This window comes from Dendrobates tinctorius, unplaced genomic scaffold, assembly GCF_039654945.1.
Source record: "Dendrobates tinctorius isolate UK_male_01 unplaced genomic scaffold, ASM3965494v1 ptg000098l, whole genome shotgun sequence".
Taxonomy (NCBI): Eukaryota; Metazoa; Chordata; class Amphibia; order Anura; family Dendrobatidae; genus Dendrobates; species Dendrobates tinctorius.
The window spans coordinates 13,919,424-13,936,603 of NW_027361766.1; the positions used below are offsets into that span (position 1 = coordinate 13,919,424).

The 17,180-nt window shown below is 44.7% G+C and overlaps 1 long non-coding RNA gene across 10 annotated transcripts in view; it reads left to right on the top strand.

Annotated features, from left to right (window-relative positions):
* The first annotated feature begins 468 nt into the window (after window positions 1–468).
* The window catches only part of LOC141099184 (uncharacterized), a 71,954-nt gene continuing 55,242 nt past the window's right edge, over window positions 469–17,180 (top strand). For 3 of the 10 annotated variants that reach the window (XR_012234429.1, XR_012234430.1, XR_012234437.1), the window contains exon 1: window positions 679–792. This is a non-coding gene — a long non-coding RNA (uncharacterized lncRNA). Of the gene's footprint in view, window positions 793–1,190; window positions 1,208–9,092; window positions 9,258–17,180 lie in introns of those variants that run through there. The other 7 variants (XR_012234431.1, XR_012234428.1, XR_012234435.1 and 4 more) reach the window with 5 other exon arrangements.

Consider the following 17,180-nt stretch of genomic DNA (forward strand, 5'->3'; position numbering starts at 1 on the left):
TACTATTGATCTCTAATAAGAAGAGCATAAATGCCTGACTATTTGGCATTTACATACAATAAAATTATTACATTTATACTGCTTACCAAAGTCTATCTCATCCTATGGTTACTACCTTATGTACTAAAACCTAGCCTATTATATGACTTATCATATTCTTTACATTCACTATTATGCAAACAATGTTTATCACACTCTATACATTACCATATCACATTAAGTACTTCCAAAAAAAACAATTTAAACAGCAAACAAAAAGGCAGCAACACTTACCTGCCCAGATCTTGGAACAATTGAAATTAATTTGAATTTTTGGAGACTTTGAGTCTTCTTTAGTGGCTTTGCTATTTAGTTTAGTATAGAGACCCGTAAGCATGGGGACCCTTAGCGCAGGTTACGAGCTCACGTATTTTGGCCAAAATATCAATTAATACCTCACTATTTTTGTATTTTTTTGCACTATATTATTTGGGGTGCAGCCAAGCCCAAACATGTCTGGTCTCGCATGAGCAGTGTTCACACTGTGATGCATTGAGAGTGTGCTGGCCAGCCTGCCTAATCGAAAAGTAGGGGCGTGACTAATAGGCTGTGAACCAGACACTATGCAGTACCTTTGTGTGGACAAAACCCTATGCGGGCCTTTATTGTGCATTTGTATACTGGGCAGTCACCCCTCCAGGAATGGGTAGGTGGAGATTGACTGTTAATCTGGTATTTTGCACCTGTGTTGCTAACATCTTGCTTTATGGGCTGGCTGCACCCTGCAGTGCATTTGTTTCAAGATCTGGGCAGGTAAGTGTTGATGCCATTTTGTCTGCTGTTTAAATTAATTTTTGGAGACCTTGAGTCTTCTTTAGTGGCTTTGCTAACTAGTTTTGTGTAGGAACTCGTAAGCGTGGGGACCCTTGGCGCGGGTTACGAGCTCACGTATTTTGGCCAAAATATCAGCTAATACCTCACTATTTTTGTATTTTTTTGCACTATGTTTTTCGGGGTGCAGCCAAACCCAAACATGTCTGGTCTCGCATGAGGGGTGTTCACACTGGGAGTCATTGAGAGTGTGCTGGCCAGCCTGCCAAATCAAAAAGTAGGGGCGTGATTAATAGGCTGTGAACCAGACACTATGCAGTACCTTTGTGTGAACAACGCCCTATGCGGGCTTTTATTGTGCATTTGTATACTGGGCAGTCATCCCCTCCAGGAATGGGTAGGTGGAGAGTGGCTGTTAATCTGGTATTTTGCACCTTTGTTGCTAACATCTTGCTTTATGGTCTGGCTGCACCCTGTAGTGCATTTGTTCCAAGATCTGGGCAGGTCAGGCTGTGTGCACACGCTGCGGATTTTGCTGTGGTTCCGCAGCGGTTTTGGCCGCTGCGGACCCGCAGCAGTTTCTGCTGTGGTGTACAGTACAATGATTCCCTATGGGAATCAAAAACCGCAATGCAGACGGTGCGGAATTTTCCGCGCGGATTATCTGCGGTTTTCAATCCGCAGAAAGAATTGACATGTCAATTCTTTCTGCGGATTCCCCTGCGGTTTGCCATCTCCTCCATTGAGGAGATGAAAAACCGCAGGGCAAAACCGCAGGGCAAAACCGCAGAGCAATCCGCAGGTAAAACCGCAGGTCTTTTAACCTGCGGTTTCACCTGCGGATTTTACAAAATCCGCGCGGATGAATCCGCACCTAATCCGCAGTGTGTGCACACAGCCTAAGTGTTGCTGCCATTTTGTCTGCTGTTTAAATTGATTTTTTGGAGACTTTGAGTCTTCTTTAGTGGCTTTGCTACTTCTAAGACCACTATAAACAGTTCACACTTCACAAGTCAAAATATATGTACTGCATAGCACTATTCACATTATAATACACAGAACTTCGCAATTGTCTTCAGGGGTATGAACGTGACAGTGCAGTCCACCACTCTTACAATAGCACAGCATTTAATAATTTGCAATTATTACATGCCTATTATTCAAACTATTAGCGCGGCAAGTTTAGAAAACAAACATCCAGCGATTTTATGTTTAGAAGTTTTCATTACAGTTCACCACCTCTGATGGATCTAATTACTAATTACTCATTCAATTACTCATTCAATTACTAATTTACTTGAATTTTTAGAGAAATAAAATCGTATGGAAGGGTTTGAGAAAAATGTAATGAGACTGAAGGTATCTAACAAATGTCTTCTAATACAAGTTTTTAAGGCACATGAAGTACTGCCAACATATTGTAGCTGGTATAATGTGCAGGTGGCTAAATATGGTAAATCAAATAATGTGTGCTACAATTAATGAATCAATGAATCTTAAAGGGAAGGTGCCATCCCAAAAAAATTTTTTCAGCAATTGAAAAAATGTAAAGAATTAATGTTTACATTTTCTTAAAAAATATTATCATTTGTTTTTAATTTTGTAAAATATGAAAAATAATTTTAAAAAGTTTGGCATTTCCACTTGTTAACACTAGGGGGAGCAGATACTGAAATTTGGCACAAAAACCTAGTGTACAACTAGCTCACATTACTGTCCTGCAGTAATTATGGGCGTACAGTGTCCATGATGTTTGATTTTGATATATGATCATGCCCTAAAATGGACACTGTATGGGCGGAGTCTGCTGACATGGGTGTGGTGTCACTCCTCTCCTCCCCTACTGGGTGCTTGCTAAGGGAAAAGAGAGGATGACATCTAGGAACACAGTGAGCAGCCATTTTGATGGGGCCTGCAAAGTTATACTGACTGTCTTTTCATGTAAAGTCTGGATCAGAACAGGCCATCAATCAGCAGAAATGTTTCCTGGATTTCTGTGGAGCAGACAAAAAGACGGTCCATCCATGTGTATAAAACACAGCGTTCTATGTACAATCCCTGGCACCGAACAGGGTGCCCCCCCCATAGACCAGCACACTGCTCTCCTGAAATACTCTGTGCTGCTGTCACCCTGCTCCTTCCTCCATATATCAGGCCCCTGTCGCCTCGCTTTCACACATCGCCAGGACAGGATCTGAGGAGAGGAATGGGGTCTTTGGTCACCGAGGATGGCAGGCAGCAAGGATTCTGGGAGCAGGGTGACAGCAGCACAGAGTATTTCAGGAGAGCAGTGTGCTGCTCTATAGGGGGCACAGAGGGAGATATATGGGGAGGAGTAGGGTGACAGCAGCACAGAGTATTTCAGGAGAGCAGTGTGCTGGTCTATGGGGGCACAGAGAGAGATATATGGTGGAGGGAGCAGGGTGACAGCAGCACAGAGTATTTCAGGAGAGCAGTGTGCTGGTCTATGGGGGGCACACAGAGAAATATATGGTAGAGGGAGCAGAGTGACAGCAGCACAGACTATTTCAGAAGAGCAGTGCGCTGGTCTACGGGGGGCACAGAGGGAGATATATGGGGAGGAGCAGGGAGACGGCAGCACAGAAATCCAGGAAACATTTCTGCTGATTGATGGCCTGTTCTGATCCAGACTTTGCATGCAAAGACCCCATTCCCCTCCTCAGATTCTGTCCTGGCGATGTGTGAAAGCGAGGCGACAGGCACAGTCCGGGGTGACGCTGGGAAGCAGGCTGGGGGGAATGGAGCCATACAGTAACGATAAAAATGAGACCCCTCTCTTCACCTGCCTCCCCAGCCCTCCCCTGACTGCACCTATTACCCCTGACCCATGTGCAGGTGCTCCGCCAGAACCACCCTAGAATGGGTCCCCTTTTAGCAGATCACAAATAATACCGCCATATACTTCACACACAATGCCGCCATATAGATCATACACAATACCACCATGTAGATCACACATAAAACCAGCAGGGTGACAGCAGCACAGAGTATTTCAGGAGAGTAGCATCACACGGCAGAGAATTAGATACACGGCTCAGCAGACAGTATCACACAGGAGAGGATTAGATACACGGCTCAGCAGTCAGTGTCACACAGGAGAGGATTAGATACACGGTTCAGCAGTCAGTGTCACACAGGAGAGGAGTAGATACACGGTTCAGCAGTCAGTATCACACAAGAGAGGATTAGATACACGGTTCAGCAGACAGTATCACACAAGAGAGGATTAGATACACGGTTCAGCAGTCAGTATCACACAAGAGAGGATTAGATACACGGCTCAGCAGGCAGTATCACAGGAGACAGTATTACAGATATGCCCACACTGGTGAAACTTCCAGCCCCCCCAGTTATACACTAGACTATGGGCTGTATATGTCACTGTCCTCCTCAGACAGCCATAAAAGCTCTCATAAAAGCAAAGGTGTCAGATTACCGGAGATCACTGGGGCTGTGAGTGAGGAGGTGGAGACAGAGCAGGAGGACAGTGGAGCAGGAAGCACGGCGCAGAAAGTGGAGCTCAGCAGATAGCACTGGGCTACAGTAAAATGGCGCCCAGCCACACCTACAGCAGTGAATGGTGCAGCCCACAAGGGCGTGCCCAGTTCACTGCTAATGAGGCTGCATGGTGGGGTCGGGAGCCGACCGCAGTCTCCTATGTCCAGGGATGGCCATATTTGCAGACTGTATGAGTCCTCCACAGATCTGCAAATCAAGATGGCAGTGCCCAGTGGCTATGTAGTGTCGGTGGTGGGGTGCCGAGCTGGGGGGGGGAGGGGGTGGTCCCACTTCTTACCGCGCAGAGATGATAACAGAGACACGATGAGGCAGATTCTGGGTGCAACAGGTCCAAGTTTATTGCTCACCGTCCGACTGACGGTCCTCGCGGTACACCGCGATATCTCTCTCTCTGCCCTCCGTGTCCAGGGCCGCTTCAACACCGTATGTCACACTAGGGACGTATTTATACGTAACGTCCCGTCTCACACTGTGACAATCCTGACAGCTCGGTTACTGTGGCCGCCTTAGGCCCGTACACCAACAGCACTTTACTAATCAGTCTCGTCGTTACACATATGGTATCTTCCACCCAGAGCCTTGTCTCTGCTGCGGTCCTTCCCTGTCAGGACCACCCCCCTGACGTTTCCTCTCCTCAGTCCCCTTGGTCGGATTCTCCTCAGGGCACACAGACTGGCGTAGTCCTCCTGTCACCTGGGCTCCCCCTGGGGACTGGAACCTTCTGGAACCCTCCCTCAGTATTTATAACTTCCCCGGTTCCTTGAAACTGTCACTAACTGTCACCACGCCCCCCATGACCAACGGTTTCTAAAGCCCTAAGCTGCTGTAAAGTCCTTTGCTCACACTCCACCCTGCCATCTAATGGTCATCCCAAGGTACTGCACGTCCACTACACTTTCCTAGCTGTTTCCCCACTGTAATAACTGACACCTACCTACACTGTGCATCCCTTTCCTTCTTCTTCAGACTAGTCCGTCCGTCCATCAGGTCACCTTCCCTACACTCCCCCTTCCTTTGTCCATTGTCGTCCTCGACAATCGTCATCCCTGCCTTCGTCGTTCTGAATCTACACCTACATTCTGTTGTCGGACCAGAAGTTGAGCCAAACCCACTATCTGCGGGGGCCGAACTATACTGGGAGCACTATGCTCTGAGCAGCCTACTGCTACTCACCAGCGCGCACGCCACATGACAACGTCTTTCAAATTGGGCAAGGTACACCCGTATTCTCTCTACGGCGTGTATCTTTCCCCTACTCTCCCCTACTGTTACCTTTCACTATCCGGTACGCCATGATCGAGGCCACTCACCTACCAGATCATTGCCGGCGCCCGCCTTTCCTTCTTCAGGGGTGTCCGTGGCGTCGGGGACCTGACCTAGGACGGCTGTCTTTCTCACATCTTCCCATTCATTTTCCTTCTTTCAATTACATGTCATGGTCGGCGTCCCGGTCTCCCAGACCTCCTCAACTCTTAGATCCCTACCGGATCTCACACTTTCCTTTGGTCCCGCAGACCTTCCCTTACCCGGACCTGTTGCATTTTACTTTGCATATTATACATCATACAACTTTATAATAGCACAAGTACCCATTTTTATAATTTTTTTTTTCTTGCTTTTAAAACCAAAATATAACATAACATTGCATGTCTCCTTTCCTCCTCCCTTCCTTGGACATGGACACTCCCTCTCTTCTAAGTATCCCGCGCTCTGTCAGTCTAAAAAGTAAACACAAACTATCCTGTAAGAGGAACATAGAAAAACAGACATAAAAATCACAGATAAACATTTCTTTTTTTTTTAAAAAGCTGACCGCGAACTGTCCTTTTGACCTGCACAACGGTGCAACGAACTCCTGACAGTTCAATCCTCCTTCCGGTGGTCAGTAGTATGGGACCCCACAACCGTGGAGCTCCCAGGATGCAAGAAGTGTCCCTTTCTGCAAGATAGTATAAACGAGCCGTCCCGGGGGTCGTGCAGCAGCCATGCCAGCCTCTCCCCTCTCATGGAGCAGGTTCCAGACTTCCTGCCCCCTGGCCCTCTTCTTCTCTATAACTCCTGCGACCCAAACAGAGGGTCCGGCATGAGCCCTGGAGTCCGGTGGGCGGGACTTAACCGAGGAAGGACGTGGATCAGAGGCAGCCGATGATTTTTGCGGCTCAACAGCCGCTGGGGCCAGGTGGCAAATGGGGACAACCGGGTCCTTGGAGGCTGGAATCACAAGGCCCACTAAGTCGGCCACAGTCGACTTCAGCAGCGGCATAACCGCGGCCTCAGGACAGGCCGCATCCACTACTTCCAATGGAGCCGGAGTAACGGCCGGTTTCAACGACGCAGCTGCTATTAGCAGGAAAAGCGCAGCAGCATCTTCTTTAGGTGAGCTCTGCACTGGTGACTCCGGGCGGGGTAGTTCGGGGACATGAGCGGGGACCTCGCTCAGCTCTGCATACACCAAGGGGCCCGTGGTAACTAGGCCTTCCGGTGCGCAGGGGGCCGCGTGCTGCAGCAGAATGGTGGGGGCCGCTTGCGGAGGCACTGGTAGGGCCGGGGGTACTCTCACCTTCCCCGGCGCTGCGGCCTCCGTTTCATCATCACGCAGTTTCCCCCGCAGCCTCCGTTCCTTGCTCCACTGTCCTGCGGGCCTTCCCTCCGGACTCGGGGGCTCCGCTGAGAAGTCCTCTGCTGGTATTGGTGGCAGCCGTTCTCGCTGACTCCCCTCAGGCTCCGCTCCCCGGCTCAGCATCCCGCTGCCTGCCCGTAAATCTGAAGATGACTTCTGATGCAGCTCCATCTCTCGCCGCCATTGCCACTCTAGGCGGCCGATGCCCCGACACCCGCAGCATCTCATACCGTCCGTTGGGCAGCACTCGAATGGCGTCAGACAGCCGCAGCCAAGTTTGTTTTTCTTCTGTGCCACTCCTCCTGCTGGGTGGGGCGTTGGCAGACCTTTCCATCCATCTGCCAGGGTCCAATATATGGAAACGTCGGTCTCCGGGCATATATTGCTTCCTTTTGGGGTACGTTGGAGGGGGTCCCAGTCCATTCTGAACAACTGCAAACACCCGGACCTCTCCTCTGCGCTGAAGTAATACCGCCATCTTGGGCAGAATCAGCTACTGCCTTGGATCCTCTGCAAGCAACACAGATCCGACACAGCGTCCCAATTTGTAATCCACAGGTCAGTAATTTTTAGTCCACAGGTGTTTATAATCCGAAATAGAGCAGTCCAAGTTTTCCTCAGTCCTTCAGTTGCAGGCCTGCCGCAGAAGATAGCGTATTAGCGGCGGCGATCCTGCCGACTACGCCAAATGTAGTGTCGGTGGTGGGGTGCCGAGCTGGGGGGGGGAGGGGGTGGTCCCACTTCTTACCGCGCAGAGATGATAACAGAGACACGATGAGGCAGATTCTGGGTGCAACAGGTCCAAGTTTATTGCTCACCGTCCGACTGACGGTCCTCGCGGTACACCGCGATATCTCTCTCTCTGCCCTCCGTGTCCAGGGCCGCTTCAACACCGTATGTCACACTAGGGACGTATTTATACGTAACGTCCCGTCTCACACTGTGACAATCCTGACAGCTCGGTTACTGTGGCCGCCTTAGGCCCGTACACCAACAGCACTTTACTAATCAGTCTCGTCGTTACACATACGGTATCTTCCACCCAGAGCCTTGTCTCTGCTGCGGTCCTTCCCTGTCAGGACCACCCCCCTGACGTTTCCTCTCCTCAGTCCCCTTGGTCGGATTCTCCTCAGGGCACACAGACTGGCGTAGTCCTCCTGTCACCTGGGCTCCCCCTGGGGACTGGAACCTTCTGGAACCCTCCCTCAGTATTTATAACTTCCCCGGTTCCTTGAAACTGTCACTAACTGTCACCACGCCCCCCATGACCAACGGTTTCTAAAGCCCTAAGCTGCTGTAAAGTCCTTTGCTCACACTCCACCCTGCCATCTAATGGTCATCCCAAGGTACTGCACGTCCACTACACTTTCCTAGCTGTTTCCCCACTGTAATAACTGACACCTACCTACACTGTGCATCCCTTTCCTTCTTCTTCAGACTAGTCCGTCCGTCCGTCAGGTCACCTTCCCTACAGCTACATTAAAACATTATTACAAACAAACCATAAATCCTCGTTAGTACAGCATTTGCTTTAACAACATGTTTTGTTACTTACTCTTTTTTTGAAAATTATATAAAATTGTGGCACCTTCCCTTTAAGGGGGTTTTACACATAGCGATGTCGCTAGCAACATCACTGAAACGTCACCGATTTTGTGACGTTATAGCGATATCGCTATGTGTGATACTTACCTCCGACCCGCTGTCCATTGCTGATCGTGTGAGAATGTCCGGCTCCATTTCTCGTCGTCCGCTTCCTGCTGGGCTTCCTGCTGGCGCAGACGAGCGACGCGTGGAGGCGGGCGGGAGGACGTCAGGATCGCTGTGTGTGAAAGGTGAGTATCGTCCGCTGTATCGCTGCTGCATCGCTGTGAGATTTTCCTGTGTGGAAGCTCACTAGCAATCATTTAGCGATGCACCAGCGATCCTGACCGCATCATATCGCTGGTCGGATCACTGGTGCAACGCTAAATGTAAAAGGGCCTTTATAGTTTATTTATTACACATGAGATAAAAAACTGAAAAACCTCCAGTACTCCGCAACATTTACATTTTAGAAGAGCCGCACTTAGAACAGCCTGAGTAACGCAACTATATTGCATTTTTTGACACAGATCTGTCGCTTCTTCGCCCAGTGATCATGAGGGACTGATGGGTTTCTATGGATTACAAGGTCTGCAGAAGTAACCCATTGCTGTAATATCTGTCCTCCTGTGAAAATCAGATGTAAATTGAGCTCCACAGGAGACCAATATTTTCATTAAATACTACCATGCTTTGATTACAGGTACAATGTCCTTAAGGGGATTAAAAAGAAAAAAGTTTAAAAAAAAGTTTAAAAATAAGAAAAAATCATAAAAATTAAAATCATCCATATTTTTCCCCACTTAAAAATAAAGTTGTGATATAAAAAATACATATATTTGCTGTAGCTATGTGTGTAAAAGTCTGATTTGTTAAAATATTAAATTAAAAAGCCTAACAGAAAAATATTGAAATGCTAGAATTCATTGAGGTTTGTCTCTTCATATCCTTAAGAAACTGTAAAGGCCCCGTCACACACAGCGATCTTGCTAGCAAGATCGCTGATTTTGTGATGCCACAGTGATCTCGCCAGCGAGATCGCTGTGTGTGATGGGGATCAGCGACCGGCCCCCCTGCCGGTTATCGCTGATTGTGTTCGATCGGCCTGGGCCGTTTTTCGATCGCTGGTCTCCCGCTGGCCAGCACACATCGCTGCGTGTGGCAGCGACAGACCAGTGATCAGCGACGCTGGACGCTGGTTTCTAATGTAAGCAGCGGGTATCCAGGAGCCGCACGGCTCTTAGATACCCGATGTTTACAATAGAAACCAGCGTCCAACTTCGCTGGTCCTGATCGCTGGAGGGCCCGTCATGTCGGATAGTTGGTGGGATCGCTGGGACATCGTTATGTGTAACGGGGCCTTAAGAATAAGGAAGCAAAGCATTTTATATTGACTTAATTAGTCTTAATAAAAATGTCAGCTTGGTACTCAAAGACCAAACCCTGAACAGACCATTTGAATTTGCAGACTTCACCCAATTTTACCCATAGATTTTATATGTGTAGAATAAATTTGCCACAAATAACTTTCCTGAAAAGTCTCTAATTGTGTTGAAAACGTGGATAACTCTAGATCTCCTAGGTGTGTTAATCCTTTTATGAGCTCTGTAATGCAAGCACAGCCTTATTATTAGATAGACACTCCCTCGGTACCTAGTCACAGGGTAAGAAGGGATAAATGCCAGAATAAATCATTTAAAAAATCACCTTTTTATTTAGACATTCGAATTTTAAAAATAACATTAACATTTGTAATGAAAAGGTAATGCATCATATGATTACACACGTACCATACAGGATCTATAGAAAATAAATTGAATAAAAAAATAAACCCACAATCACAGTAAGAAACAGCAAAGGACAAGTGCAAGTTAACAGAGTATCTCTGCCAGTGTTTCAGCCAATAGCTAAATGTTTTGTGGGGTCAGATAAGTATGACTGAGTCATTTGAAACACTGCAAAAAAGGATGTGGATTCCAGTTCGCGCTGCCCAAATAATCATTATTTGGGCAGCTCGGACTGGAATCCACATCCTTTTTTGTAGTGTCTGTATTGTCGGGTCGTTGTCCGACCTGTGGATCTGCGGCAGCCTCTCCTACATGTGCTTTGACTATCTAATACCAGGTGAGCAACTTCCTATGTAAAAAGTGCTAACTTATAATCGGATAAGACCCTATTGCGCTTTGTGTCTCCCTTGCTTTATCTATGAGTCAGTTGAAAGTATGATCATTGTGGTAATAAAGTCTGAAAGACTGTCATACTTACAAAAATGTAAGTCAGTATAGGGAGTCCTGTAGGTAAATGTCACTCGGATGCTGATTCACTGCGCCTCTTCTGGGGGCTGAAACAATGACAGAGATATATACTGTCTTAACTTGCACTTGCACTTTGCCATAGCTTATTTTGACTGTGGGTTTATTTATTTATTTACTCTATTTACTTTCTTTAGATCCTGTATGTTATGAATGTACTCATATGAGGTACAGGAAAGATGTATATCTTTGTACGTTGTTAGCCAGTAGATAGAAAAATATTCAGAATTGAGAGTCCTCATTGGTTGATACCTTTTAATGGCTAGCTGAAAAGATGGTAACACATTGCAAGCTTTCGAGACTACTCTGATCTCTTCATCAGGCAAAGACTCATACAAAATCTGAAGAATCACATATTTATGCACAACACAGCACAGAAAAAATGCAATCGATAAGACAAGTGACATGAAGCAGAACTATCATTATGGGGGAGTGATAGACAGTTATGGCCATAAATATTGGACCAGTTCATAGATAAGGAGTGAAAGTTGTCCTCTGATTGGGGTCTGGTAATGTGTTGTGATGCCCCCACAAGGTCTTAGGAGCAAATTCCTTAATTGATGTAAAAAGACATAAATCCATGCAATACATTCATTCCTGCATTGAGAGTGTCAAAGGTCATCATGAGTTTGTACTCCCAGAATTTTCTGTCTCTCTGAGATGTGAAGTTACCTTTCAATACCAGTAATTTCATGTCCATGGTGCTGTGATAAAGCATACAAAAATGTTTTGCCACAGTTAGATCCATTTTTTTTTCTCTTATTGTGTGGCGATGAGAATTCATCCTTCTTCTCAGTTTTTGCCCGGTCTCCCCCACATACAGACAGAGTCTGTAATGTATAGAATTAGTTATTAAAGGTAAGTGCTGCAGAGATTGAAGCAGAGATTGAAGGATGTTAGCTTTGAGAGCTTGAATGATGCTGGATTTAAGACATATCAAAAGCATAAACTTTCAACCCTTCAAGACAGATGGCGCATTATTACATTATATGTTATGTCTTCCCCTTTAAGGTGGGCTCTGGCGCTGAGCCTGCGTCTTTTTCAGCACGACAGATGTTTTCATCAGCTAACATGTGCCTCTTACAGCTGCAGGTGTAATCTTGATCCACCAATGGCTGGTAACATGTTAAATTTAACATGATCGCGCAGGAAACACATCACTAGCTCCACCCATCAGTGCTACTGTCACCTGACTGAAGGGCGGCGCTCATAGCAGATGTTCAATTCTGCTACACATAACAGGTTTGTAGCCCTGATATGTGTAGCACAAATGATCAGAAGATCTCAGCTTAAACTCTCCTATGGAGACGATTGAAGCAAGTATAAAGTAGAAAAAAAGTTTTTTAAAATATAAAAAAAGAAAGTTCAAATCAACCCCCTTTTTCCCCATTCTAAAAAAAACTATAATGAAAAAATGCAAATATTTGGACTCGCCGAGTTCAGAAACACCCGATCTATCAAAATATAAAAAAACATATTCCAGTTGGTAAACAGCATAACAAGAAAAAATTAAAAATGCTAGAATTACATTTTTTTTGGACACTGCAACATTGCAATAAAATGCAATAACAGGCAATCAAAACATTGAATCTACTCAAAAATGGTATCAATAAAAACATCATCTCGACATACAAAAAATGATAACGGCAGGTCAGTTTTAGCATTTAATAAACATCGTTAAAAAAACAAACAAAAAACAATTTTTTTTCTTGTTTTCCAGTACATTATATGGTAACATCAATGGTATTGTTCAAAAGTACAACTCCTCTTGCAAAAAACTAGCCCTCACATATTTAAGGAAAATTTAAAAAGTTATTGCTCTGTGAAGAATGGGAGCGAAAAAGAATATATAAAAAAATGGATAATGGCCCAAGGGTGAAGGGGTTAAACAATAATTAATTTATTTAAAGATCTTGTCCACTACTCAAACAACCCCTTTTGAATCCATATGGTTCCCTCAAGTAAAATAATAACACTTATACTCACTTCCAGTACCAGCGCTATTTTAATGGTTTCACTCTTCCCTTCTTCGGACAAATCAAGACATCCGGAATAAGTGAGAGAGCAGCCACAGCTCTCACATCAATTGCCACTATAGGAGAGTGAACCCAGCCTTGAATGGCTGTAATGATTGCATAGCATAACAATGTCACGCGATTCCCAAGAGACATATTGCCAACACCACTGGAACGGCATCGGCTCCAGAGTTGAGTATAAATTATTATTTTTACTGGGGAAACCATAGGGATTGGGAAAACATAGGGTTATCTGAGTAAAGACTAACCCCTTTAAATATTAGGGTATACAGTGCCTTGTAAAAGTATTCAGCCCCCTGGAACTTTTCAACCTTTTCCCACATATCATGTTTCAAACATAAAGATACCAAATGTAAATTTTTGGTGAAGAATCAACAACAAGTGGGACACAATTGTGAAGCAGAACAAAATTTAATGGTTATTTTAACTTTTTGTGCAAATTCAAAAACTGAAAAGTGGGGCCGGCAATATTATTCGGCCCCTTTACTTTCAGTGCAGCAAACTCAATCCAGAAGTTCATTGTGGATCGCTGAATGATCCAATGTTGTCCTAAATGACTAATGATGATAAATATAGTCCACCTGTGTGTAATCAAGTCGCCGCATAAATTTACCTGCTCTGTGATAGTCTCAGGGTTCTGTTTGAAGCACAGAGAGCATCATGAAGACCAAGGAACACAACAGGCAGGTCCATGATACTGTTGTGGAGAAGTTTAAAGCCGGATTTGAATACAAAATGATTTCCAAAACTTTAAACATCCGAAGGAGCACTGTGCAAGCGATCATATTGAAATGTTTCATACCACTGCAAATCTACCAAGACCCGGCCATCCCTCTAAACTTTCATCTCAAACAAGGAGAAAACTGATCAGAGATGCATCCAAGAGCCCATGATTACTCTGGATGAACTGCAGAGATCTACAGCTGAGGTGGGACAGTCTGCCATAGGATAACAATCAGTCATACACTGCACAAATCTGGCCTTTATAGAAGAGTGGCAAGAAGAAAGCCTTTTCTCAAAGATATCCATAAAAAGTATTGTTTAAAATTTGCAACAAGCCAACTGGGAGACACACCAAACATGTGAAAGAAGGCGCTCTGGTCAGATGAAAGCAAAGTCGAACTTTTTGGCAGCAATGCCAAGCGATATGTTTGGCGTAAAGGCAACATAGCTCATCACCCTGAACACACCATCCCCACTGTCAAACATGGTGGTGGCAGCATCATGGTTTGGGCCTGCTTTTCTTCAGCAGAGACAGGGAAGATGGTTAAAATTAATGGGAAAATGGATGGAGCCAAATACAGGACCATTCTTGAAGAAAACCTGTTGGAGTCTGCAAAAGACCCGAGACTGAGATGGAGATATATCTTCCAACAAGACAATGATCCCAAACATATAGCAAAATCTACAATGGAATGGTTCACAAATAAACGTATCCAGGTGTTAGAATGGCCAAGTCAAAGTCCAGACCTGAATCCAATCGAGAATCTGTGGAAAGAGCTGAAAACTACTGTTCACAAACGATCTCCATCAAATCTCACTGAGCTAGAGCTGTTTGCCAAGAAAGAATGGGCAAGAATTTCAGTCTCTCGATGTACAAAACTGATAGCGACATACCCCAAGCGACTTGCAGCTGTAATCGCAGCAAAAGGTAGCGCAACAAAGTTTTAAGTTAAAGGGGACGAATAATATTGCATGCCCCACTTTTCAGTTTTTGAATTCCACAAGAATTTAAAATAACTAATAAATTTCTTTCAACTTCACAATTGTGTCCCACTTGTTGTTGATTCTTCAACAAAAATTTACATTTGGTATATTTATGTTTGAAGCATGATATGTGGAAAAAGGTTGAAAAGTTCCAGGGGGGATGAATACTTTTGCAAGGCATTGTATATGGTGTCCCTAAAGTCTGGACACAAAGGAATTCTTAACTGTAATTTTTTTTTTACCTCCACGGAATAAATATGGCTTTAGCCACGTTGACTTCTTTTTCTGGGTATGCTAAAGGAAAAGGTGTACTCAATGAAAATCAAAGATGTAGCACACAATTAAATGCATAAAGAATGAATATGCTAAAAATTGATGGTAATGTGGATTTATAAAATTGAGTTCATCTGAATTTTGCAAAGCAAATCAAACTTTGCATTACAAATGCTGGATATCAAATTGAAGAAGTTAAATAATAATAATAATAATAATAATTTTATTTCTATAGCGCCGACATATTCCGCAGCACTTTTCATTTCAGAGGGGTTTTGTACAAACAATAGAAATTACAGCATAACAATAATCACATAGATCATATCAGATACCAAGACTAATGAGGGCCCTACTCGCAAGCTTACAATCTATGAGGAAAAAGGGAGACACGAGAGGTGGGTGGTAACAATTGCCCTGATTGGACCAGCCATAATGTTAAGTGTGTAACAGTACAGACACAGAGGACTAATGGATGTATAAAGCATGTGGGAACATGATGTGGGGAACCTGGTTATGGTAAAACTTTTGGCTGTGCCACCAAGGGATAGATTAGGTTAATGTGTTGAGGCGGTAGGCCAGTCTGAATAAATGCATTTTCAGGGCATACTTAAAATTGTGGGGATTGGGGACTAGTCGTATTGACCTGGGAAGTGCATTCTAAAGAATTGGCGCAGCGTAGATAGGGGCCAATGATGACTGCAAGTTCTTCATAAGTTTCTGGGTGTTAATGGCCTGTATGTTTCTATAAGTATGGACAGTGGGGGTGCAGCCTGGCAGTTCTTGATAGAGAATGAAAGAAGATTATGGTCAGAGAGCGGGAGAGGGGAGTTTGCAAAATCATCCACTGCACAAAGCCGAGAGAAGACCAAGTCGAGGGAATTTCCGTCTTCATGCGTTGGAGAATTAGTAAGCTGTGAAAGGCCAAACGAGGAGGTTAGAGATAAAAGGTGAGTAGCAGATGGGGAAAGGGGAAGAGCAATGGGGATGTTGAAATCTCCCATGAAGAGGGTAGGGATGTCACAGGAGAGAAAATGTGGAAGTCAAGTGGCAAAATGATCCAGGAACTGATGACAAGGGGCGGGAGGACAATACACCACCTCCACTCGTATGGAGAAGGGGTGTAGAGTCTGATGGCATGGACCTCAAATGAAGGGAAGACTAGTGAGGGTAGTTGAGGGATTACCTGAAAGGTACATTTTGGTGATAGGAGCAGACCAACGCCTCCACCTGCTCTATTGTCTGATCTTGAGGTATGAGAGAAGTGTAGTCCCCCGTATGAAAGAGCAGCAGCGGTAGTGTCTGACTGCTGGATCCAGGTTTCAGTAAGAGCCAGAAGGTTAAGAGAATTAGAAAGGAAAAAGTCATGAATGAAGGAGAGTTTGTTACACACTGAGTGAGAATTCCAAAGTGCACAATTAAGAGAGACAGGTGGCATGCAGGGCATATTAATAAGATTAGAGGGGTTTCTGAGTGTAGCAGTTGGGGGGTTTGACTTTCTGTAACATGGGGGACCAGGGTTGGGAGCAGTGTCTCCTGCGACTAGGAGAAGGAGCATAAAAAGAGTGAGCAGATGGTTAAGTGATTTGTGAGAGCGACTTTTATGTTGAATGGTGGGACTGACTGGATCTGTGCAATTTAGCAATGTGAACAGAGCGTGAGTGCTATGCATAGGAGAGGAAAGGAGTGAGGGGCTGATATGGATGGAGTATAGAGAGTTAATGCCAGGGTGGTGGATGTCTGTGAATGCAGAGGCCAGGATATAAATTACACAAATGCATATGGTATATATTTGTTGCACTTCGAATGTACAGGGAGTAGATGTATATAAATGTCTTACCTATCTCCTGCCCTGTCTAACTGCCATGTTATAACTGCCTCATACTTTGATACATGTACTTCGATTACATGTGCATAAATGCCCCCTGCATAAATGCTCCCCCAAGCTATGTCTGAATATATAGGAGGCTAAGGCTTAGATCTCTTTTTTTTTTGCTCTCTCTTCTCGTTAATCAATCAAACTAAATTGAGACAGCAGGACCCAATAAATGTTGCAGTCATATAAACAGATGTCCAGCATTACATGGATCATAAAGCACTTTGAAAAGTTTCTTGACCTCACAACATAAGGGGACAAGCAGAGTAAGTTGAAGTAACTATATACCAGATATAAGCTTGCATAGTTGAAAACACATATATAGCATTCAGGATTAACTGATTGCTGACATTGAATGGAGTAGAGAAACACAGGAGTTGATTCAGAGCAAAGATTGAAAAAGCTGGTTACCAGATATAAGCTTG